This window comes from Orcinus orca, chromosome 7 (assembly GCF_937001465.1).
Source record: "Orcinus orca chromosome 7, mOrcOrc1.1, whole genome shotgun sequence".
Lineage (NCBI taxonomy): Eukaryota > Metazoa > Chordata > Mammalia > Artiodactyla > Delphinidae > Orcinus > Orcinus orca.
Genome location: NC_064565.1, coordinates 79447466 through 79473387, shown reverse-complemented (window position 1 = coordinate 79473387; position 25922 = coordinate 79447466).

The following is a 25922-nucleotide window of genomic DNA, read 5'->3' as shown; positions in this document are numbered from 1 at the left end:
TCAGGACAATAATATTACATGATTTAAAAGGTAGTGATTCTAGGAAGAATGGCTTTTTTGCTTTCTTCCTATTTTAAAACATAGAGTAACCAATCTTCCCTCTCTATTATCTCTGAATCCAAATGTATAATCTGAATGCATTATATTTATCATCATTCAATTAACCATCTCTTGAAATGCACATGAAAAGCTCCATAGAAGCACAGAGGACAAAACCATCACTTTGACCTATGTTCTGAGATAATTAGTTTAAAAAATTGAGGAATATATGGTTACATCTTTTATCCTACCCCTGTACTCTGTTTAGATCTTTACCCAGCTTTACCTGGGTAAAGAGTAAATTTTAATTTAATTAAAATTCTTTCCTTATATATATATTTCGCCTGCTAGACCATGAGCTCCTTCATTTTGAAAACAGTGTCTTACTCATCTTTGAAAGTATGCCATATGTATCAGGCATTGTGTGAGCCCTGGAGATAGAATGATGAGAGGAGCCTCACTTCAAGAAAATAACCCTGGAGAGAGAATGTTTTACCAAAAAAGTCCTGATCATTACTATATTCTGATTTCAAGCGTAATTTAAAAATAAACTTTGGATTGATTTTCCTTTTTTAATGCATATGAAGAATTGATACTCAGTACTGGGGGAAAACAATACAATAAATACAGAGTCTACGTAAATTTCATCTTTACTGTAGCAATCAATTCTGAATTACTTATGTGAATGTTCAACATGTGTGTGCCATTTAAAATTTTTATTTATAAATTTGATTCCAGAGATATGACCTATTTTATTTCAGACATATATGAATTCAACATCAGAGCTTACTCTAAATCTGATTCTTCAAATCTTTAAACTATTTTCAGATAGTCCCATATAAAGTCTTTTTAACTGTGGATATAACAAGTAGTGTGGGAAATATTGCCATGATTTCATGTCACCTCAGAAACGCCTTCTATCAGCTCTCAAGTCTGAGTGACACTAAACATTAGTCTTTTGGTAGTAAGAGTTATAGGCATGTCACTCACAAAAAGGGAAAACAGTTTTATGCAGAAGGTCTAAGATTTATAAACAAACTTTTCCGCTTTATACTTGGGTATCTTCATTCACGAAAGTAATTAGGATTAATTAACTTGTATTACAAACAAAAACATAAACTTACCTATTTTCTCAAATGCAAAGACTGAGTTTTATTCTTAAAAATTAAAAATACAACAGAAACTAACACAGTATTGTGAAGCAATTATACTTCAATAAAGATCTATTTAAAGAAAAGCAAAAACAAAAGCAAACAAAAAACAACAGAACAAAAAAATATGTGGGAGTAAGCTATTGCATAAATACTTAAATTTGAGAAGATTTCATCCACATTTTTAACTAAAAAATAGCATTTTCTTCAATAAATTCTGTAAATAAAATGTAGAGTTCCCTGTGCTATACAGTAGGTTCTTATTAGTTATATATTTTATATATAAGTCCCTTAGTCCACCCCACGTCTAAGACATATTTACCTTCTTTCTCACTGTGTTTGGATTTTTCTGTTTTCCTTTATGAACAGAATTCAATATGGTGCTGCTTACAAGGCCATTATGCACAAAATTCAATATAGTGCTGTTTACAAGGCCATTATGCCAATTCCTAATAACCTGATATTACAATAAATTTATAGTTCTTACTCTTGTCTTACTCTCAAATTTGCTTTTAGAACAACTTGTTCAAATAACAGAAGATTGAGAATATTAACTCAATGTATCTGGGTATTCTATAGACATAAACCTCTTTTAATGTCTCCACGTTTCCATACAACGAAACTGTTCTTATATTTAACAGTAGATACTATGGAATAAATACATGCTGTATAATTTCAACATTCAAACACTCCAAGCACTCCAATATCTGGAATCTCTTCAAATAATTGCTCACAGGTCGTGCAGTATATCCTACTGACTTACTCAAATGTCTTTTTTTCTACAAATTAATATATTTTGAGGGCCAGAAGGAATGATGTGTAATCTGCAGTCTATAATTTTATAACAGAGACCACTTGTCAGGTACAACACACACAGAATAAACTGACGTGTGTAAATGTTTTAAAATTAATTTAAAATATATGCAGTGCTAACTTTTCATGATTTTAAAACAAATGATGCGAGTTGATTTATTTTTTAAATTAATTTTTATTGGAGTATAGTTGATTTACAATGTTGCGTTAGTTTCTGCTCTACAGCAAAATGAATCCATTATACATATACATATATTCACTGTTTTTTAGACTCTATTCCCATATAGGTCATTACGGAGTATTGAGTATACAGTAGGCTTTTATTAGTTATCTATTTTATATATAGTAGTATGTATATGTCAATCCCAATCCCCCAATTTATCCCTCCCCCTGCCTTGGTAACCATAAGTTTGCTTTCTACATCTGTGACTCTATATCTGTTTTGTAAATAGGTTCATTTGTACCACTTTTGAGATTCCATAAGCAGTATCATATGATATTTGTCTTTCTCTTTCTGAGTTACTTCACTCAGTATGACAATCTCTAGGTCCATCCATGCAGGCAAATGGCATTATTTCATTCTTTTTTATGGCTGAGTAATATTCCATTGTGTGTATATATATATATATATATATATATATATATACCACTTTTCTTTATCCATTCCTCCATCAGTATACATTTAGGTTTCTTCCATGTCCTGACTATTGTAAATAGTGCTGCAATGAACATTGTGGTACATGACTCTTTTTGAATTATGGTTTTCTCAGGGTATATGCCCAGTAGTGGGATTGCTGGGTCATATGGTAGCTCTATTTTTAGTTTTTTAAGGAACCTCCATACTGTTCTCCAGAGTGGCTATACCAATTTACATTCCCACCAACAGTGTAAGAGGGTTCTATTTTCTCCACACCCTCTCCAGCATTTATTGTTTGTAGATTTTTTTTTTTTTTTTTTTGCCGTACGCGGGCCTCTCCCTGTTGTGGCCTCTCCCGTTGCGGAGCACAGGCTCCGGACGCGCAGGCTCAGCGGCCATGGCTCACGGGCCCATCCACTCCATGGCATGTGGGATCTTCCCGGACTGGGGCATGAACCCGTGTCCCCTGCATCGGCAGGTGGACTCTCAACCACTGCGCCACCAGGGAAGCTGTTTGTCGATTTTTTGATGGTGGCCATTCTGACTGGTGTGAGGTGATACCTCATTGTAGTTTTGATTTGCATTTCTCTAATGATTAGTGAAGTTGAGCATCTTCTCATCTGTCTCCTGGCCATCTGTATGTCTTTGGAGCAATGCCCATTTAGATCTTCCATCCATTTTTTGATTGGGTTGTTTGTTTTTTTGATATTGAGCTGCATGAGCTGTTTGTATATTTTGGAGATTAATCCCTTGTCGGTCACTTCATTTGCAAATATTTTCTACCATTCTGTGGGTTGTCTTTTTGTTTTGTTCACAGTTTCCTTTGCTATGCAAAAGATTTTAAGTTTCATTAGGTCCCATTTGTTTATTTTTGTTTTTATTTCCATTTAGGAAGTGAAACAAAAAAGAGCTTGCTGCGATTTGTCAGAGAGTGTTCTATGTTTTCCTCTAAGAGTTTAATAGTGTCCGGTCTTACGCTTAGGTCTTTAATCCATTTTGAGTTTATTTTTATGTATCATGTTAGAGGATGTTCTAATTTCATTCTTTTACATGTAGCTGTCCAGTTTTCCCAGTACCACTTATTGAAGAGACTGTCTTTTCTCCATTGTATATTCTTGCCTACTTTGTCATAGATTAGGTGACCATAGGTGTGTGGGTTTATCTCTGGACATTCTATCCTGATCCATTGATCAATATTTCTGTTTTTGTGCCAGTAACATACTGTTTTGATTACTGTAGGTTTTTAGTATATTCTGAAGTCTAGTTGATTTAGAGCATACATGTAATAGTTGGTATCTTTATAGTCTTTCTTTAATAGGAAAGCCTTCTGGAAACATTGTAGAATGTCATTAATCCTTACTTATTAAAAAGGTTTGAGATTTAGATTTATTTATAATTAGCTAATGTAAACCTTAAATATAAATAAATCGAGATTAAAGTTGTTTTATCAAGTGATTCCAAACAGTGAATTATAAATGTAACACAAAATATTTTTTAGTTTAGTTTCACAAAATTGGCTTTAAACCATTTTTAAAAATCAACCTAACATGTTTACATGGGCTTTTTCCTGGGTCTGATAACAAGTTCCAACTTCCAGTGATGTTGTTTTGTGTCATTACTTGCTTAAGACTCGGCTCATTCTCCTTTCTAACCTCAGGCTCCCGGGTGATTCAATTGTTTGCATTATTATCTTTCATTATTATGCAGAGCAAATTAATTCCATTTCTATTCCACATCCTGGGTTCTATATGTGCATTATGAAATCCTAATTTGATTGTTACAGCTATTCAAAAAAATATATGCACATAATATACAGTCATAACAAACTTCCATACTATAAAAGAAGAAATTAGCAGTGACTGACAATGACTTTAAAATTTCAGTTATTTTTTTCCATTCTAGTATCAGCAGAGGGAGCATTATGGAGATTTAGTTTTACACTTAAATATATATGCCACCCTTCAGAAAAGCAGAACTAGCTATAGTCCAACTGGCTTTAATTTATTTTGACACACACACACACACACACACACACACACACAGAATCAAACTGAAGAAACACAGTGTGTACTGGATTGAACGAAACATTTGAATGGAGTGAAAGATAAAATAATTCAATGTAATCTAGTGAAAATATAGCTCTCAATCTACAGACGGTTTGAAATTACCATTTACTTTTCTGAATTTCAGGTTCCTCATCTCACAAATGTAAGTAACACCTGCCTTGTATAATAAGTACTTAGCAGAGTTCCTGGAGTACAGCAACAGTCACTACAATGTAGCTATTGTATTACAGAATTTAGAATTAAAAGAGACCTTAAACCTCATCAGATATAAACCCATCTTTATATATATAAGGACATAGACCAAGATGTATTCATTTGATCAAAAACACTTATGAGAAGAATGAAGGGGAAGAGTATTCCAGACATTAAGAACTGAAAGCGGAAAAACCCTGGGTGAAGACAAAGCATAACACACTGAGAAAATGCATGCAGTTGAGATGGCTGTATTGTGATTGTGACACCACTGCACATAATCACTTCTGAGGCAAATGCACAACTAGAATGAATAAACCCAAAAACCACTCCGATTATCTGAACTCATTTAAACAATTCATTTATTTTCTCCTTTGAAACTAAACTAATCTCTAGTGAGGGAATTGAGAATTTGATGGTTTAAAAGGAAAGGGTAGTGACAGCTTAATAGGGAGACATTTCAGGAAAAGGTAGCCTTCAGTGGGATTCTGAAGAGCTGATGGAATAAGTAGAAGAGGAACAGTCAGATACAGCCAAAGACAAAATATTTTGTTTTCTTAAAGTCTTACCTAAGTTTAATACTCAGGATTTGATTTTGACTCAAAAATATAATTTATAGTTCAGTAAATTGATTGTTTTTCTGTTCACCAAAATCTTTGTTGATTGAAAGTGGTCTTTCATTCAACTTGTTTTGTTATTCTGGAATCAGAGAATTTTTAAGAGAATTTTTAAGCACCTGTTGCAAATCTGACACTTGCAAGCATTAATAATTTAACAGTAGACACTCAAGAAATAACTTAAGGGCTTCCCTCATGGCACAGTGGTTGAGAATCTGCCTGCTAATGCAGGGGACACGGGTTCGAGCCCTGGTCTGGGAGGATCCCACATGCCGCGGAGCAACTAGGCCCGTGAGCCACAGCTACTGAGTCTACGCGTCTGGAGCCTATGCTCCGCAACAAGAGAGGCCGCAATAGTGAGAGACCCGCTCACCGTGATGAAGAGTGGCCCCCGCTTGCCACAACTAGAGAAAGCCCTAGCACACAAACGAAGACGCAACACAGCAAAAATAAATAAATTAATTAATAAACTCCTACCCCCAACATCTACTTAAAAAGAACTTAAAATCAAGATAAGAAACTAAGCTATAATACAAGGTAACAGGAAGTCAGGTGGTAGATTGATTGGTATTGTTTCAAGATCTATAAGCATTCAGAAAAGGTAGATCACAGGGACTGATAATTTCAGGAACTACTCATAGGGAGGAAGAAATTAAGGTCCCAATAAAAAGTGTAGAATTTAGATTGATGTATGGAAGAGGGCAGGGCTTTTCAGGAAGAGAAGTACTATAAGGTCAACACAGAGAAAGAAACACGAGTATAATATATGTCTTTTGTATAGAAATTGTTTTTAAATTTGTTTGCTTTGTTCAATTCCTTTCCACGATCTTCACTTCTAAGCCAAATTAATATTTTCCTTAGTTATTTGCTCTCTCTCTTTCTCTGTTTTTGGGTTAAGGACAGGTTATGATTTCAATTATCTGTAAAATATCTCATTGTTTTGTAGGAAGAATAAGTAGATTATAAGTAAACAAATAAATGTGCAAGTCATGTAAAAATAAAAAGTATATGGATACTCCTACATAAAAACTATATGAAAAATCTAGAATGAAAAATTGCAAGATAATTAAAGAAGGTAAAACAATTAGTTCCTTTATTCATTTTCATGATGGTGTTTTGTTAGTACAAAAAGATGATAAATGGACCTTGACACGGATATTACAGAGAAGGAAGGGGGGAAGATGTACAGATATAAAGATAAGGAGGATTAATTTAGGTAGACATCCTGTCTGTTTGGGTATTTTCCATACTTTAAAGTAATATTTATTTTCCTTATTTGAAAATAATACAAGTTTATTTTAAAATTTTGTTTAATTTTAATTAAACAATTTTGTCTCACTCCTTCTATTCAAGAACAACCATTATAAACATGACATTGTAACTTTTTCCAGCTTTGTGTATTTATGTTTTGTTTTACTCTTTTCCATTAATTGGAATCTTACTGCATATGTGGTTATCTTCTCCTTTTCATAAACTGTCATATCATAAGAACACTTCACTTTTATATAAAATCAATAAAAATATGAAATATTCCATTAGGTAGATGTGTCAACATTGTTATCATCACCACCATTTTGATTATCCTAATGGTATGTACTACTTGCCTAGTCATAGACCAAAGATTTTTACTTCAAAAGAAAACTTGCTTAATTCTCACAATAATAATGATTGTTATGAAACCACAGAGGAAATAGAGGTAAAGAGGTTAAGTAACTTCCTTAAATCATGAAATAATTGAAATAGGATTAAAAGAAAGGTGTGTTGGACCAACTTTGATTTACCTAATAGTATATGCCAGGCCCTTCACCAGGATTTTGTGTTAATTGTCTTCCCTATTTCTAATTTTATCTGTTTCTTAGTGAATTATATCACTTATATTTTCAACAAATGATATGAGTAAAATACATTCTATCAAACCTTCTAAAGCTTTGTAAAGCGTAAAATCTTTTGCAAGAACTCCAGCTTAAATCAACAGAAATTACTGAATGCAAAACTTTCCTCTCTGAATCTCTCTAGATATTTATTAATACCTTTTATTGAATATTTCAGAGAAGACTGTAATTTCCATTTGAGTGTTTTATACTTTGAATAATTTTAGGGATTTAAAAAGTTTACCCATATAATTCAAATGCTTGAAAGTCTGTGAATGGGAGTCTTTTAATTGCCTTATGCCTGGAATAGAATTAAACATTTTGTTTTACATATTGTTTGTTGGTACCATATATCTCATGATCCTTTGTATTTCTGCAGTGTCAGATGTTACTTCTCCTTTTTCACGTCTAATTCTGTTGATTTGAGTCTTTTCCCTTTTTTTCTTGATGAGTCTGGCTAATGTTTTATCAATTTGTTTATCTTTTCAAAGAACCAGCTTTTAGTTTTATTGATCTTTGCTGTCATTTACTTCATTTCTTTTTCATTTATTTCTGATCTGATCTTTACGAATTCTTTCCTTCTACTAACTTTGGGGTTTTTATTTTCTTTCTCTAATTGCTTTAGGTGTAAGGTTAGGTTGTTTATTTGAGATTTTTCTTGTTTCTTGAGGTAGGATTGTATTGCTATAAACTTCCCTCTTAGAACTGCTTTTGCTGCATCCCATTGGTGTTTGGTCATTGCGTTTTCATTGTCATTTTTTTCTAGGTATTTTCTGATTTCCTCTTTGATTTCTTCAGTGATCTCTTAGTTATTTAGTAGCGTATTGTTAAGCCTCCATGTGTTTGTATTTTGTAAATTTTTCCCCTGTAATTGATATCTAGTCTCATAGTGTTGTGGCTGGAAAAGATACATGATACAATTTCAATTTTCTTAAATTTACCAAGGCTTGATTTGTGACCCAAGATATGATCTATCCTAGAGAATGTTCCATGAGCACCTAAGAAGAAAGTGTATTCTGTTGTTTTGGGATGAAACTTCCTATAAATATCAATTAAGTCCATCTTGTTTAATGTGTCATTTAAAGCTTGTGTTTCTTTATTTATTTTCATCATGGTTCATCTGTCCACTGGTGAATGTGGGGTGTTAACGTCCCCTACTATGATTGTGTTACTATTGATTTCCCCTTTTATTGCCTTATGTATTGCAGTGCTCCTATGTTGGATGCATAAATATTTACAATTGTTATATCTTCTTCTTGGGTTGGTCCCTTGATCATTATGTAGTGGCCTTCTTTGCCTCTTGCAATAGTCTTTATTTGAAAGTCTATTTTGTCTGATATGAGAATTGCTACTCCAGCTATCTTTTGATTTCCATTTGCATGGAATATCTTTTTCCACACCCTTACTTTCAGTCTGTATGTGTCCCTAGGTTTGAAGTGAGTCTCTTGTAGACAGCATATACACAGGTCTTGGTTTTGTATCCATTCAGCCAGTCTATGTCTTCTGGTTGGGGCATTTAATCCACTTAAATTTAAGGTAATTAGGTACCTTAAATTAAGACTTTGTAATAGGCAATATTCCTATTATCATTTTCTTAATTGTTTTAGGTTTGTTATTGTAGGTCTTTTCCTTCTCTTGTGTTTCCTGCCTAGAGAAGTTCCTTTACAATTTGCTGTGAAGCTGGTTCAGTGGTGCTGAATTTTCTTAGCTTTTGCTTGTCTGTAAAGGTTTAATTTCTCCATTGAATCTGAATGAGATCCTTGCTGGGTAGTGTAATCTTGGTTGTAGGTTTTTCCTTTTCATTACTTTAAATATGTCCTTCCACTCCCATCTGGCTTGCAGAGTTTCTGCTGAAAGATCAGCTTTAAACAAGGATTCCCTTGTTTATTATTTGTTGGTTTTCCCTTGCTGCTTTTAATATTTTTTGTTTTTAATTTTTGATCATTTGATTAACATGTATCTTGGTGTGTTTCTCCTTGTATTTATACTGTATGGGACTCTCTGCTTTTTCTGGTTTTTATTGACTGTTTCCTTCCCCATATTAGGTAAATTTTCAACTATAATCCTTCAAATACTTTCTCAGACACTTTTTTTTCTCTTCTTCTTCTGGGACCCCTATAATTTGAATGTTGTTGCATCTAATGTTGTCCCAGAGGTCTCTGAAACTGTTCTCAATTCTTTTCATTCTTTTTTCTTTATTCTGCTCTGTGGTAGTTATTTCCACTATTTTATCTTGCAAGCCACTTAACCATTCTTCTTCCTCAGTTATTCTGCTATTGATTCCTTCTAGAGAATTCTTAATTTCATTTATTGTGTTGTTCACCATTGTTTGTTTGCTCTTTAGTTCTTCTAGGTCTTTTTAAACGTTTCTTGTATTTCCCCCATTCTATTTCCAAGATTTTGGATTATTTTTACTATCAATTATTCTGAATTCTTTTTCAGGTAGACTGCCTATTTCCTCATAATTTGTTTGGACTTGCTCTTTCATCTGCTGCATATTTCTCTGTCTTCTCATTTTGCTTAACTTACTGTGTTTGGGTTCTCCTTTTTGCAGGCTGCAGGTTCGTAGTTCCTGTTTTTTTTTGTGTCTGCCCCCAGTGGGTAAGGTTGGTTCAGTGGGTTGTGTAGGCTTCCTGGTGGAAGGGACTGGTGCTTGTGTTCTGATGGATGAGGCTGGCTCTTTTCTTTCTGGTGGGCAGGACCATGTCCAGTGGTGTGTTTTGGGTGTCTGTGAACTTAGTATGATTTTAGGCAGCCTCTCTGCTAATGGGTAGGGTTGTGTTCCTGTCTTCTAGTTGTTTGGCATGGGGTGTCCAGCACTGGAGTTTGCTGGTCGTTGAGTGGAGCTAGGTCTTAGCATTGAGATGGAGATCTCTGGGAGATCTCTCTCCGATTGATATTACGTGGGTCCGGGAGGTTTCTGGTGGTCCAACGTCCTGAACTTGGCTCTCCCATCTCAAAGACTCAGGCCTGACACCCAGCCAGAGCAACAAGACCCTGTTAGGCACATGACTTACATGTAAATGGGTTAAATTCTCCAGTCCAAAGACACAGGATGGCCAGCCTTCTGTGCTGCACTCAGTCCTCCAGCCAGGCACTGTCCTCCTGGCCTCATCAATATGGAGAGCCTGCTTTAGATCCAGGTCCAGTTGCATTCCCTAGAGTCTAGAAAAAGTAGCCAATGCCCCCATTCTCCCTTATTCCCCCTGCAACTCGTCATGATCCTGGAGCCCACAATTTGTTTTAAGGACAGAACATTTTCATTACATTTTAGTAAAGAATCAGATGCAGAAATACAGTCAAGAAGGGTTTTTTTGCTTAACTTACTTGGAACCCAAACATCAAAGCGACTCACATAACCAAGCTGGTGCAAATGATTTTCAAAGCTTGATTTGGATATTTCGAGTATGTTGGCTATCCTCCGCGTGGTATAACATTGATTGTTCTCAATTACTGATTCGATTTGATCGCTATCAACTTCAACTGGTCTACCCAACCATGGAGCATCGTCCAGTGAGAAATCTCCAGCACAAAACTTTGCAAACCACTTTTGACATGTTCAATCAGTCACAGCACCTTCTCCATACACTGCACAAATCTTTTTTTGCGTCTCAGTTGCATTTTTACCTTTCTTGAAATAATAAAGCGTAATATGCCAAAATGTTGCTTTTTTCCTTCCATCTTCAATATTAAAATGGCTACATAAAGATTCACCAATTTTGATAAGTCTTTCTTTAAATGCATGCTATATGACAGCTGTCACATACAATCTAACAAAATTGTTTCGAATGAAGTTAAAGACAATTAAGTGCCATTCAAGCCATCTTATGGAAAAAAAACAAGGGAAACTTTTGGCCCACCCAATAATTCCTTCTCCTAAAAAAGTAAAAAATGAATTTAATTTAAAAAATTTTAATTAAAAATGAAGAAAGTTATTTTTTCATAATGTAATTATCCCTCTTATTATAATAACGGTGTTCTACAATTACAGATTCAAATAAGATGGAAAACATTGGTACATGTTACATCAATGCTTCAAATTCTTATACATTATAATTTTATAGACTTGAACAAAGTTTATTTTACAAACAGCAAAATGACATAAACACATTTTCCCTGTTAACTCTCCATTTTTATCCACCAATTTTTACTTCATTGTTTGTTCTACTCTGTTCTCTGATCTGTCAAAACAAGCATAGAAGTACATGGTACATAAAATGATACTAAAGATTTGAAACAATTGGTTAGCAATACACTAATGTGCTCTTAAATAATAATGTAATTCTGAAAATATCTCAGAAGATATACTATGATTTTCTTATGCATTTTCCAAGAAGCTAATTTACCCGTTTTTCATTTCTAATGTACTTATCACAAAATCAGCATAAAATACAATTGATATTGGCTAAATTTATGCAGAGTAATTTTTCATAAATAAAAGAACAAAATGTAAAAATATTTCTCCTAATATTAAAAAGTGAAATAAATTGAACTGAAGAAAATTACACTTTCTAGAAATAATGCAGAATAAAACCAAATAATGAATGAATGAATACAATAAAAAGCAACATTGTATGAACTTTACAAAAAGAGAAATATTTTAGATGAATTTAAAGCTAAAAGTTTTAGCATGCAGAATTTTTTTTTGTTTTACATATATTTATTTCATTCAATCCTAAGAACTACCCCAGGAGATAGGTACAATTATTATCCTCATTTTACAAATGAGAAAACAGAGGCACAGAATGTTTACGAATTAGCCCATTACTTATACATAATAAAAGTTTACAGTGAGTCAAGGAAATTAATTTAAAATTGCTATAACTTTTATAGGTTTTACTAATGATATATGGATTTGATATGCCATGGTCCACCATACTTGTTTTTTTTTAACATCTTTATTGGAGTATAATTGCCTTACAATGGTGTGTTAGTTTCTGCTTTATAACAAAGTGAATCTGTTATACATAGACATACGTTCCCATATCTCTTCCCTCTTGCGTCTCCCTCCCTTCCACCCTCTCTCTACTACCCCTCTAGGTGGTCACAAAGCACCAAGCTGGTCTCCCTGTGCTATGTGGCTGCTTCCCACTACCTATCTATTTTACGTATGGTAGTGTATATATATCCATGCCACTCTCTCACTTTGTCACAGCTTACCCTTCCCCCTGCCCATATCCTCAAGTCCATTCTCTAGTAGGTCTGTGTCTTTATTCCCATCTTGCCCCTAGGTTCTTCATGACCATTTTTATCATTTTTTCTTAGATTCCATATATATGTGTTAGCATACGGTATTTGTTTTCTCTTTCTGACTTACTTCACTCTGTAGCATGCAGAATTTTGACATGGTAGAAATGATAGTAACAAATACTAAATTGGCAGTTGCAGAAAATAGAGTCAATAACATTTTCTATGGCCAAATGATAAAAGATGAGTAAAATCACTGAACATTTTATTCCAAATAATTTGATCTAGATGAACACACACTGTCAATATGTCATGACAATTTTAATAAACAGAAAGTATTTAACTGCATGTTGTAATACTTATCAAAAGTAAATTGGCTTAATGGAATTTCACTGAAAAATACTTTATGAAAATTCAACAATAAAAATCATATAAGTGTTTGCATTTATGTGCAAAAGGTAAAGATTTAGATAAGGTGCCAGTATTACAGATAGCTCATTCTACTCATTCTTGCTAAGACTATTAAGGCATGTAACAGATTCCTCCAGAATATTTATTAGCCGGTTTTAATGCATTCTTTTAGGAAATATATTTTATGTTAGAAGTCATAGAAGTCAGGTAAAATTAATTATAGAATCATAATTACAATTTAGATATTTCTTTTTAAAGAAAAGAAAAAAAGAAAACTGTTGCAAGTAAAGACTTTGGCTAGAAGGTAAATTAATGCACAGAATCCTCAAGAACATTGGAATTTTCCATAGATATCAGCTTGTCAGAAGAATGGAAAGAAGATCAGATCCTCTGAATTCCAGGCAGAATTATGAGAGATGATATTTAAAAAATAATGTTATTTAAATATCATAACTCTATGAGAATTTTACACACTGTATGATTTTTAAAAAATAAATTTATTTATTTTATTTATTTATTTTTGGCTGTGTTGGGTCTTCATTTCTGTGCACAGGCTTTCTCTAGTTCCGGTGAGCCGGGGCTACTCTTTGTTGTAGTGCGTGGGCTTCTCATTGCAGTGGCTTCTCTTGTGGAGCATGGGCTCCAGGCACGCGGGCTTCAGTAGTTGCAGCACACGAGCTCAGTAGTTGTGGCTCACGGGCTCCAGAGCACAGGCTCAGTAGCTGTGGCAAAGCATGTGGTATCTTCCTGGACCAGGGATTGAACCCATGTCCCCTGCATTGGCAGGTGGATTCTCAACCCCTGCGCCACCAGAGAGGCCTGACACTGTATGATTAAAATACTACATTATAACCTTTACATAATAGTTTAATAAAATCATCTTCTTAGGAAATTTGTAACTTAATTTCCCAAAAGCACGGTTTTGTGTAATTTGAATATAAATAAAAGAAAATAAAATATGCAAGAATAATAGAAAATATAAATAGGAGTTAGAAGCATAATAAATTAATCAAATATGATTAGTCTTAAAATAGAGCATGACAATGATATTGTCTGTCTTTCTAGGTAGGTTTAAGCCCAAAAATATAATTTTTTTTTTTTTGCGGTACACGTGCCTCTCACTGTTTTGGCCTCTCCTGTTGCGGAGCACAGGCTCCAGACGCGCAGGCTCAGCGACCATGGCTCACGGCCCACCCACTCCATGGCATGTGGGATCTTCCCGGACCAGGGCACGAACCCGTGTCCCCTGCATCGGCAGGTGGACTCTCAACCACTGCGCCACCAGGGAAGCCCCCCAAAATATAATATTTGATATATTTTCATTTTTTAAATTAGGTAAAAGGACTTGATTTACTTTTGTGAGTTTAAAATCTGAGTAGTAACATCAAAGTTAAATGATATAAATCTTTAGTTTTAATCATAGAATAGATAAATGAAGAAAATATTAAATATTTCAAAGTATTTCTACAAAATAATGTGAAGACTATTATATTAAAAATATTAACATTTGTTTGATGCTCTGGATAGCATTGGAAATTCCATAATTGGCATTCTAGTAATTACCTATTGTAACGTTCTACATCAAATTCTGGAGATTGAGCTTTTACATTGTTTACAGCCAGAAAGAAAGACATTTTAATATTTTCTCCTCATATTTTCCATTTTTACTTTCCATTTTATTTTACATTTTTTTATTAACACAAATGGACAAAATACTATAATACATGGTTATACTGTTATTTATTCATAGCCAAATCTGTTGAGAGACCGATTTTTCTCTTTGCAATTATGTCAACATGTAAATTTCCCAAGAAATCTATAGTTCACTGTGCATACTAACATGGCTTAAACATTTTTAATAGAGAAAACATTTAGTTTTATTAATGTGACCTAGGAAATTTAATCCTTAAGTATTTGTACCTGCATCTACCTCAAGCTTCAGTCCCATTTGTCTGTTCCTATTTCCAGCCAACTCTCAAACTTGCCAAACTTCAAAACTTGAACTTTAGTTCACTGTTGTTCATTTCCTTTGGCACCAGAAACAGTTAAGGTCTTGCCTGCCCCTACTCTGTTAAAATAAATGTTGAAAAGGTCAACAGTGATCTCCACATTGCTAAATTCAATACCCAATTCCTGTCATTCATCGTACTTGACTTATTAACATTTGACAAAGGAGCTGCTTCAGATTCTTTCACTTGGCTTCTCTTCCTCCTCACTCTCCTTTTCTGGTTCCTCCGTTCTTTAAATTCCAAATTTTGGAATACCCAACATCTCAGGATTTCTACATTTTCTTCACAATTACACTCATGCCACAGGTGGTTTTATTCACTGACAACTTTAGAAATCAACTGTTCCCTAATGATTCACAAATACTTATATTTGGCCTAACTTCACCTCTGAACTCCAGACTCTTATGACCAACTTTGCCAACTGACAACTCTCCTTAGATGTATAATAAGCATCTCAAATTTGTATGCACAAAATCATACTCCTAATTTTTCACGAACTCCTCATTTATTTTCCCCATGTAGATTTATTTCCTAAGACTGCCATAACAAGTTATCACAAACTTGGTGGCTAAAAATAACAGAAATTTATTCTCTCACAGTTCTGGAAGCTAGAAGTCTGAAATCAAGGTGTTGGCAGGATTAGTTCTTTTCAGAGGCTCCAAGGGTAAACCCACTCCATGTCTCTCCCCTAAGTTTCGTTGGTTGCCAGTGATCTTTTATGTCCTTTGGCTTGTAGATGCATCACTCTAATCTCTGCCTCCATCTTTACATTTCCTGCTTCTCTGTGTGTCTCTGTACTTTGTCTCTTATAAGGACATTGTCATTGGATTTAGGACTCACCATCATCTAGTATTATCTCATTTCAGTCCTTATCTTAAGAATCTGAAAAGACCTTTTTTCCAAATAAGTTCACAGTTTGAGCTTCTGGGTGGACATGAATTGGGGGGCAGGTCTGTTCAACAGACTATGCCCTCTTCTACCCATTTCATTAAATTATAATTTTATACCTTCAGTCGGAAAGGACAAAATCCTCAGAGTACTCATTCCTTCTTTTCTTTCTCTTGTATACACACGATTCATCAGATCACTTATAGCTTTTACCTTCAAATTACCTCCAGGATCTAACCACTATGTATTATTACTATCACTTAACACTCTGGTCCAAATTACCATCGTTTCAAACCTGAATTACTGCAACAGCCTCCTAAACTCCTTGTCTACCTTGCCCCTGTACTCTATGCTGAACACACTCAGATAAAAGTCAACGTCTTTAAAATGGCCTATAGGGCCATTACTTTTACCTCCCAAGCATTTCTTCTTTCTTTACTCACTTTAATGCAGGAATGGCAGTCTCCCCACAGGTCCTCCAACACAGCAAGCATCCTTCTCTCACGTATTTTGCACTTATTGTTTCATCGTTTGAAAAAATATTCTCCATATGTTCCACATTGCTCACTCTTCCACTTTTTTCATGTTTCTGTTCAAATAGCACTTTCTCAAATATAATATCTCTAATCACTTTAAATACTACTCTTTTCTCAACTATCTCTTTATTATTCTGTTCTTCACAGCTCTTATGCTATTTGACACTATATATTTATTTATTTGGGTGTTTACTGTCTTCTCACCCAGTAAAATGTTAAGCCTCTTAAGATTAAAGACTTTGTTTTTTCCTAGATCCAAATCTATCACATGGTAGGTACTCAAATAATATTTGTTGGATTAATAAATGAATTAATTAATCCATCTTAAGTTCTGTCTTTACATATATGACTTCATTTGCAAATCACTTAGGCCTGTCAGAAATCCAAGAAGATTATTTCTGGCAACAGCCTCTATACCATGTTCACTTCTCAAACAATGAATACATTCCTGAAATAAATATTGACTTAGAAATATTCTTAATATTAAGAGATTAAAAAGGATAATAATTTTCAACTAGTACAATAGGTAACATTTTTCAGAGAGTAAAAAATGAATTGTTTGTTGTTCATTAATTTAAAATAGAATGTTTAATATTCTGTTTGATATCATTTTGCATTGTAATACACAACTTAATATATTTAATATATATTCTATTACTTGTCCAGTCCATAACATTTAAATAAAATGGAAAGAATGCTGTGACTGCAATAAGTAGAAAAATAGTCAAGCTCCATTTACAGAGCAAAAGCCAAGGTGTTTGATATGATGTCAAAGGCTGTTTAAATATATAATTCATCCCATCTGTTCTTCCCCTCACATAGCCGGCCGTAGAGGTTTGCAAGTGAAAAAAAGGAAAAATTTGGCAATTCCTATCTCTGTTTTTTGTTTTTTGTTTTTTTTTTGCGGTACGCGGGCCTCTCACTGTTGGGGCCTCTCCTGTTGTGGAGCACAGGCTCCGGACGCGCAGGCTCAGCGGCCATGGCTCATGGGCCCAGCCGCTCCGCGGCATGTGGGATCTTCCCGGACCGGGGCACTAACCTGTGTCCCTTGCATTGGCAGGTGGATTCTCAACCACTATGCCACCAGGGAAGCCCCCTATCTGTTTTGATTAGTATAACTTCTGCTTTCTTGCCAGGAAATTCCTCCCTATACGTTAAAATAACCTGGAAGTTGCCATTACTTTCCTTCTCTTATGATGTTTTATGATTAAGAAATTTAATATTAATTAAATTATATAATATTTCTTAATTATATATATGTATAAGCAATATGCCATGTTTTATCTGAACAGCATGTTTTATGAAAAGTCCAGTGGTGCCTATTGCCACAGTTTATTAGAGGGCAGAACAACTTAAATATAAAGATGTCATTCATCCCAAATTTCAAGCTGTGCTGAAGTTAAATTCCAAGGGAGAACAGATACAGGAGATTTATGCCAGAACATTTCCCAATAGCAATATCAAAGAGAAATGAAGAATAATTTTCCTAATTGTAAATATGTGGGGAATATAAGGTAGGGAGGATTTAATTAATAGATTTGGAGTAAGGCCAGAACTGCAAGGTTAATACCTATGCTATTTCAAAGAGTGCCATGGGATCCTGAAATCCAAAGAGTGGTTAACAGGACTGGCAAGTTTTACTCTGGATTAATTCTAATGCAGTTTTAAGCATTTCTTTGGTGTAAGTATTTTACGTAAACTGTTTCATGTGTTTTGTAATTCTTTTTTTTTTTTCTACCAAGATTTTCTAAGCTCAGGTAATGAAATTTATTACTTAATATGATGTTTTATTTTTCAATGAATTTTTAATTGAAATTAATTTTTAATTTTGGAGTATAGTTGCTTTACAATGTTGTGTTAGTTTCTACTGTACAGCAAAGTGAATCAGCCTTACATATACATATATCCCCACTTTTTTGGATTTCCTTCCCATTTAGGTCACCACAGAGCACTGAGTAGAGTTCCCTGAGCTATACAGTAGGTTCTCATTAGTTATCTATTTTATACATGGTATCAATAGTGTATATATGTCAATCCCAATCTCCCAATTCATCCCACCCCTCCTTTCCCCCTTGGAATCCATATGTTTATTCTCTACGTCTGTGTCTCTGCTTTGCAAATATGTTCATCTATACCATTTTCCAGATTCCACATATATGTGTTAATATATCTGTTTTTCTCTTTTTCTCTTTCTGATTTACTTCACTCTGTATGACAGTCTCTAGCTCCATCCACGTCTCTACAAATGACCAAATTTCGTTCCTCTTTATGGCTGAGTAATATTCCATTGTGTATATGTACCACATCTTCTTTATCCATTCCTCTGTTGATGGACATTTAGGTTGCTTCCATGTCCTGGCTATTGTAAATAGTGCTGCAATGAACATTGGGGTGCATATGTCTTTCTGAATTATGGTTTTCTCTGGGTATTTACCCAGTAGTGGGATTTCTGGTTCATATGGTAGTTCTATTTTTAGTTTTTTAATAAGTCTTTCATTTGTTTTAATACTTCTGATTTTTAATATAGCTATCACAGAATGTCATTAGTTAACTATCAATCCCCCACTATAAATAATATAATTCATTCATATTTAATATGATGCTCTTAAAAGAATATGAGCACATTAAAGAAATATAATAATAGCCTAGTATCTCACGAAAATGGTCTATCGTGTTTTTGGAAGAAAAGCTACTTGAGTTATTAAAAACAAAATTCTAAGATAACATGACAATTACTGTGACCAACTATTAACAGAAAAATTTTGATCACTGTTAATGGCAAAGTCTGGTTCCAGATGTAATTTTTTATAAAAAGGTAACAATCTTCAGGACACAAGGTATAGAAATGAGCAAAAAAGTGCTTAGGTATTATGATTAAATGTCACATCAAATATTGTAGTTTATATTTGAAAATATACTAGACTTTGGACAAGAGGAAGCAACAGATTGTTATCCCTGAGAGATGGAAACAAAGGAAACAAGCCCTCCGATTGCCCTGGTTTTATGCCAGAAGGCAATTTCAGAAATTCAAGGACAAGGAGCATGTATTCAAAAAGAGCCTGATAATCTCACTGAGTTTAAACAGATAATTGACATTTGGGGAGGCTAAAGTAGCTGGAAGTTATAAGGCAGAGTCCTAGAGCAAGGAAATACATAGAAAAAAGCCTCAGAGATACACAGAGGATCTTTGCTTTATATTGAACTGCACAAGCATAAGGTGAAATTTCAACACCTACACACACACACACACACACACAAACACTATGGAAAGCTGTAAACTGAACCATTCCCAGATCTCACACAGGTTGGAGAGACATTCAAGTTCTGACCAGCCAGGATGGAGAATCCTTGGGCAGCAAATGGGATATTTAAAAACAAACCTCAAGAAGGTACATTTCAGTATAAGCCCAAAATATACATGGAGTAACATCTATTTTAGTCCTGTGTTAACAAAGTTTAAAAACAGGTCTCAAAGGAATAAAAATGATCTGCAAATAATGTAACTGCCTTAAAATTAAAATTTCAGATCTCCTTATATAATGGAAAACATAAAATTTGAACATTTAAAATTATAATATTTTCCGTGTTTGGTAATAAAGAAAAGTTTCTAGGGACTTCCCTGGTGGCACAGTGGTTAAGAATCCGCCTGTCAATGCAGGGGACACAGATTCAATCCCTGGTCCAGGAGGATACCACATGCTGCAGAGCAACTAAGCCCATGTGCCACAACTACTGAGCCTGCACTCTAGAGCCTGTGAGCCACAACTACTGAAGCCTGCATGCCTAGAGCCCATGTTCTGCAACAAGAGTAGCCACCATAATGAGAAGCCCGCGCACCACAATGAAAAGTAGCCTCTGCTCGCTGCAACTAGAGAAAGCCTGCAAGCAGCAACGAAGATCCAATGCAGCCAGGAAAAAAAAAAAAAAAAAGTTTCTAGACATGCCAAGAGGCAGAAATGTGTATATAGAAACTTCTAAGGAAACTACAAAATAAAACCTACCAGAATTAATTAGAAAGTTTAGTCAGTGAGTTAATCAGTAAAAAAGGTCACCGAACACAAGTTAAATATAAAATATCAGTTACATTTCTATATATTAGCAATAAACAATCAGAAATAGAGATTTTAAAGGTGTCTCATAATACCATTAAAAATCAAATTCAGAAGAATTTAACAAACTTGTGCAAGATTCAAACTTGAAAATTATAAAACATTGCTGAGAGAAATTAATAAAGATTTAAATAAATTTATCAAAAATCCACACTTTTAAGATGAAAATTCTCCCTGAATTGAAGTATAGATTCAATACAATCCCAGACAAAATCACATTAGGGTCTAACGAAGACAATGATAAATGAATACTAAATTTATGTAGGAATGCAAAAACATTAGTCAAAAACTCCTGACTTAAAAATATATTATTGTGCTATAGTAATCAATACTGTTTGCTGGATTAAGGATAGAAATATAAATTGATTGAACAGAGTAGAGTCTGAAATAGACCTATAAAGTGAACTGATTTTTTACAAAAGGGCCCAGGCAATTTAAAGGCAAAAAGTTAGTATTTTCAACAAATAGTGCTGAAATCCCCAGATATGCCAACAAAAACTCAAAATGAAACATAAATGGTAAAAACTAAAACTATTAACTTTGTAGAAGAAAACATAGGAATAAATCTTCATAACCATGAAGTAGGCAAAATAATAACAGAAAACCATAAAACAAAGTCCAAACCCTAAATGAAGAAATGTAAAATTGGAGTTCACAAATACTAAAACATTCTGATCTGAAAAATTATAAAGTTAAAAAATTTTTTAAATGAAGCTATAGAGTGGATGAAAATATCCACAGTACAATAATACATGTATCTGGCAAATTACTAGTATCTAAATTGCATAAAACTCTTAGAACTCAATAATGAAAAATAACCCAATAAAAATGCGCAAAATATCTGAACAGATACTTCATGGAATAAGATACACAGTTGACTGATAAGGACAAGAAAACATACTCAACAATGTTAGTCATTAGGCAAAAGTTAACTGAAATCACAAAGAGATACCACTGTACACCCACTAATAATATAATGGCTGATATTAAAAACACTGACACTACCAAGTGTTGGCAAAGACATGGAGCAGGAGGAATGTTCCCAGTGAGAATGAATAGGGTTAAAACCACTCTGGAAAACCAGTATGGCAGTTTCTTGCAAAGTTTGACATGTTTTTTTGGTTTTTGTTTTTTTTGCAGTACGTGGGTCTCTCACTGCCGTTGCCTCTCCCGTTGTGGAGCACAGGCTCCGGACGTGCAGGCTCAGTGGCCATGGCTCACGGGCCCAGCCGTTCCGCGGCACGTGGGATCCCCCCAGACCGGGGCACGAACCCGTGTCCCCCGCATCGGCAGGCAGACTCTCAACCACCACGCCACCAGGGAAGCCCATGACATGTCTTTTATAAATGACTAATTACACTCCTAAATATATGACTCTAAAAAAGATCACGACTAAATCTCAACAAGTTTATAAAGAGCAAAAAACCAAACATACAAGAGTTCATGCTGTATGATTCCATTTATAAGTATCTCTAGGTAAAACAAATCTAATCTGTAGTGATAGCAGAGCAGTGCTTGCTTAGATCTAGGTAGATGTGTATAGACGTCTACACACATCATCTGCCGTGTGTAGACAGCAGATGAAGAAAAAGGTCACTAAGGACATTTTCGTTATTATGAATGCATTCTATATCTTGGTTGTAGTGCTGGTTACATAAGCATATACATTTGTCAACTCACTTTTAAAATGGGCATATTTTATTGCTTGAATTATATTGCATCAAAGCTTTGTTTAAAAATCTAGATTATAACCTTCTTTTAAAATAGAAATTTTTTTTCTTTTTGGCTTTATGCCTGTTTGAGAGAGAGACAGAGACAGTTTTTGGCTAAAATTTCAGATAAATATCATACAAAACTCATAACAAGTATATTTCTGTAATATATTTTGAAATTTTTTCATAGCACTTTATTAGGATACCCTGAAGCTATTCAATCATATAATTATTCAACCAATAATTGAAAAGATTGCAATTAAGATAATTATTTTTAGAAATAAAAAGTTCAGTTCATGTTCAGAAAGGGAGAACACTTTTACAAATAAATAAGTGAAATATATGACTAAAGCAATTGCTAGTTTTCATATAGAAATACTTAGTGGCATTAATTCCTGCTTTTAAAATATTTAAAAATATAAATATATAAATGTTCATTCTATTTTCTCTTCTTTAAGTTATAAGGTAAAAATAAATTTTATAGTCCTGATCATTTTGCTGATAAAAATGATTGACAAATATACTTTGAGAAATTAATTGTGTGACATTGTGTCACATCAGAATAAAGTCTAAAATAGATATTCATGTAAATATACCAAATATATGACTATCTAGACATGTCTCAAATGTAGACGATGTATTTTTCACTATTTCATTATCATCATCTACAAGCTAGTCAATGAAATTTCCCCCTTTCCAATTATTGATTGCTGCATAACAATCCCCTCCAAAATTTAGTGGATCAAAACAATGGCAATGTATATATTTGCTTGCAAATCTGCAATTTGGGCAGGTCAGTGGGGACCGCTCTTCTCTTCTTCGCTTGGCATGAATCAGGGTGTCATGAAGGTTGGGAATTGGATTCATCTAAGGATTTTCTCACTCACATGTTGGGTGGTTGATGTGCACTGTAAAGTGAGATATCAACTAGAGTTGTATCTTAACTTTCTCAAAGTATGGTGGTGGGTTTTAAGGGTGAATATCCCAAGAAAGAGCAAAATGGAAACTGTATTGCCACTTTGGCAGAATTTGCTAATAGTGAAAATATGTATATATCATGACCCAGAAATTCTACTAATAGGTGTAGGACCAACATAAGTATATATTTATACCAAACACATGTACAAGAATTCCAATAGCATCTATGTCAAATAAGGAAAAATAAACAATAGAAACACCCCAAATATTCATTGACAATAGGATGGGTAAATTAAAATATATTTACTATACAAACTATTGCTATGTGCAACAATATGGATGGATTTGTAAGCATACTCCTGAATGAATGTTTGCAAATGAAGCTAGACTTAAAAGAGTATATAAAGTATAATTCAATTTGCATAAAATTTGAAACCTCTAAAAAAAGCCTGTGGAGGTAAAAGTCATGATAGGTATTAGATTGGAAGGAGGTTACCAACTTGAGAAAGGCAATAGAGAAAGCTCGTCGTATTTCTCATTTGGATGCTGATTACATTAGTGATTTTACTTAATAAAAAGGAATTGATCTATGAACTTAACACAAACAATTTTCTGTGTAAATATTACTTTAATAAAATTTTACTGAAAATGCATGCACAGATGAACATTTCATGTAATTTGTATATTCCTTGACTTTATGTTCCTTTGGGATTGTTTTAATTCTGTGACAGTATGTTATTAAAATCAAATTATATATTCATTTTCTATGTTTTTTAAAACAAGACACAAATAAAACTTTTAAAAAGCCAATTTTTAGATAAGGACTGTTAAAAAAATACAGACAGGAAAATGATTGCCTATTAACAAGGAGACAACTCAAGAAAAGCATAAACTAAAGTCTCTTAAGGAACGAGCTTCAGAAACCTAGTTCAAGAACATATGGGTTGGACCCAGTACTGAAGGCCACACGCTCTTTGGTGGGACTAGTGGCAGACTCCAGGAGGGTTCATGCCAAGGAGTACTTCCTAGAACTTCTGCTGCCAGTGTCCTTGTCCCTGTGGTGAGCCACAGCCACCTCTGCAATATACCCTCCAACACTAGCAGCCATGTGGTTGACAGGGTCTTGGTGCTCTGGCTGGCTGTCAGGCCTGAGGCACTGAGGTAGGAGAGCTGAGTTCAGGACACTGGACCACCAGAGACCTACCGGACTCACGTAATATCAATCATCAAGAGGTCTCCCAGAGATCTCCGTCTCAATGCTAAGACCCAGCTCCACTCAATGACAAGCAAGATCCAGTGCTGGACACCCCATGCCAAACAAATAGCAAGACAGGAACACAACCACACCCATTAAGAGAGAGGCTGCCTAAAATCATAATATTCACAGACACCCCCAAACACACCACTGACGTGGTCCTGCCCACCAGAAAAACAAGATACAGACTCATCCGCCAGAACTCATCCGCCAGAACAGGCACCAGTCACCTCAACCAGGAAACCGACACAACACATTGACAAACCTTACCCACTGGGGGCAAACTCCAAAATCAACAGGAACTACGAAACTGCAGCCTGCGAAAAGGAGACCCCAAACACAGTAAGATAAGCAAAATGAGAAAACAGAGAAATACACAGCAGATGAATGAGCAAGGTAAAAACCCACCAGGCCAAACAAATGCAGAGGAAATAGGCAGTCTACCTGAAAAGAACGCAGAGTAATGACAGCAAAGATGATCCAAAATCTTGGAAACAGAATGGGTAAAATACATGAAACGTTTAATAAGGACCTACAAGAACTAAAGACCAAACGAACAATGAAGAACAACACAATAACCAAAATTAAAAATTCTCTAGAAGGAATCAATAGCAGAATAACCAAGGCGGAAGAATGGATAAATGCCCTGCAAGATAAAATAGTGGAAATAATTACCACAGAGCAGAAAAAAGAATGAAAAGACTGGAGGACATTCTCAGAGACCTCTGGGACAACATTAAATGCACTGACATTCAAATTATAAGGGTTCCAAAAGAAGAAGAAGAAAAAAAAGGACTGAGAAAATATTTGAAAAAATTATAGTTGAAAATTTCCTTAATATGGGAAAGGAAATAGTCAATAAACACCAGGAAGCACAGAGAGTCCTAAACAGGATAAACCCAAGGAGAAACATGCCTAGACACATATTAATCAAACTATAAAAAACTAAATAAAAAGAAAAAATATTAAAAGCAGCAAGGGAAAAGCAACAAATAACATACCAGGGAATCCCCATAAGGTTAAAAGCTGCTCTTTCAGCAGAAATTCTGCAAGCTAGAAGGGAGTGGCAGGATATATTTAAAGTGATGAAAGGGAAAAACCTACAACAAAGATTACTCTACCCAGCAAGGATCTCATTCAGATTTCATGGAGAAATTAAAACCTTTACAGACAAGCAAAAGCTAAGAGAATTCAGAACCACCTAACCAGCTTTACAGCAAATGCTAAAGGAACTTCCCTAGGCAGGAAACACAAGAGAAGGAAAAGACCTACAATAACAAACCCAAAACAATTAAGAAAATGGTCATAGGAACATACATATCAATAATTACCTTAAATGTAAATGGATTAAATGCTCCAACCAAAAGACATAGACTGGCTGAATGGATACAAAACAAGACCCATATATATGCTGTCTACAAGAGACCCATTTCAGACATAGGGACACATACAGACTGAAAGTAAGGGTATGGAAAAATATATTCCATGCAAATGGAAATCAAAAGAAAGCT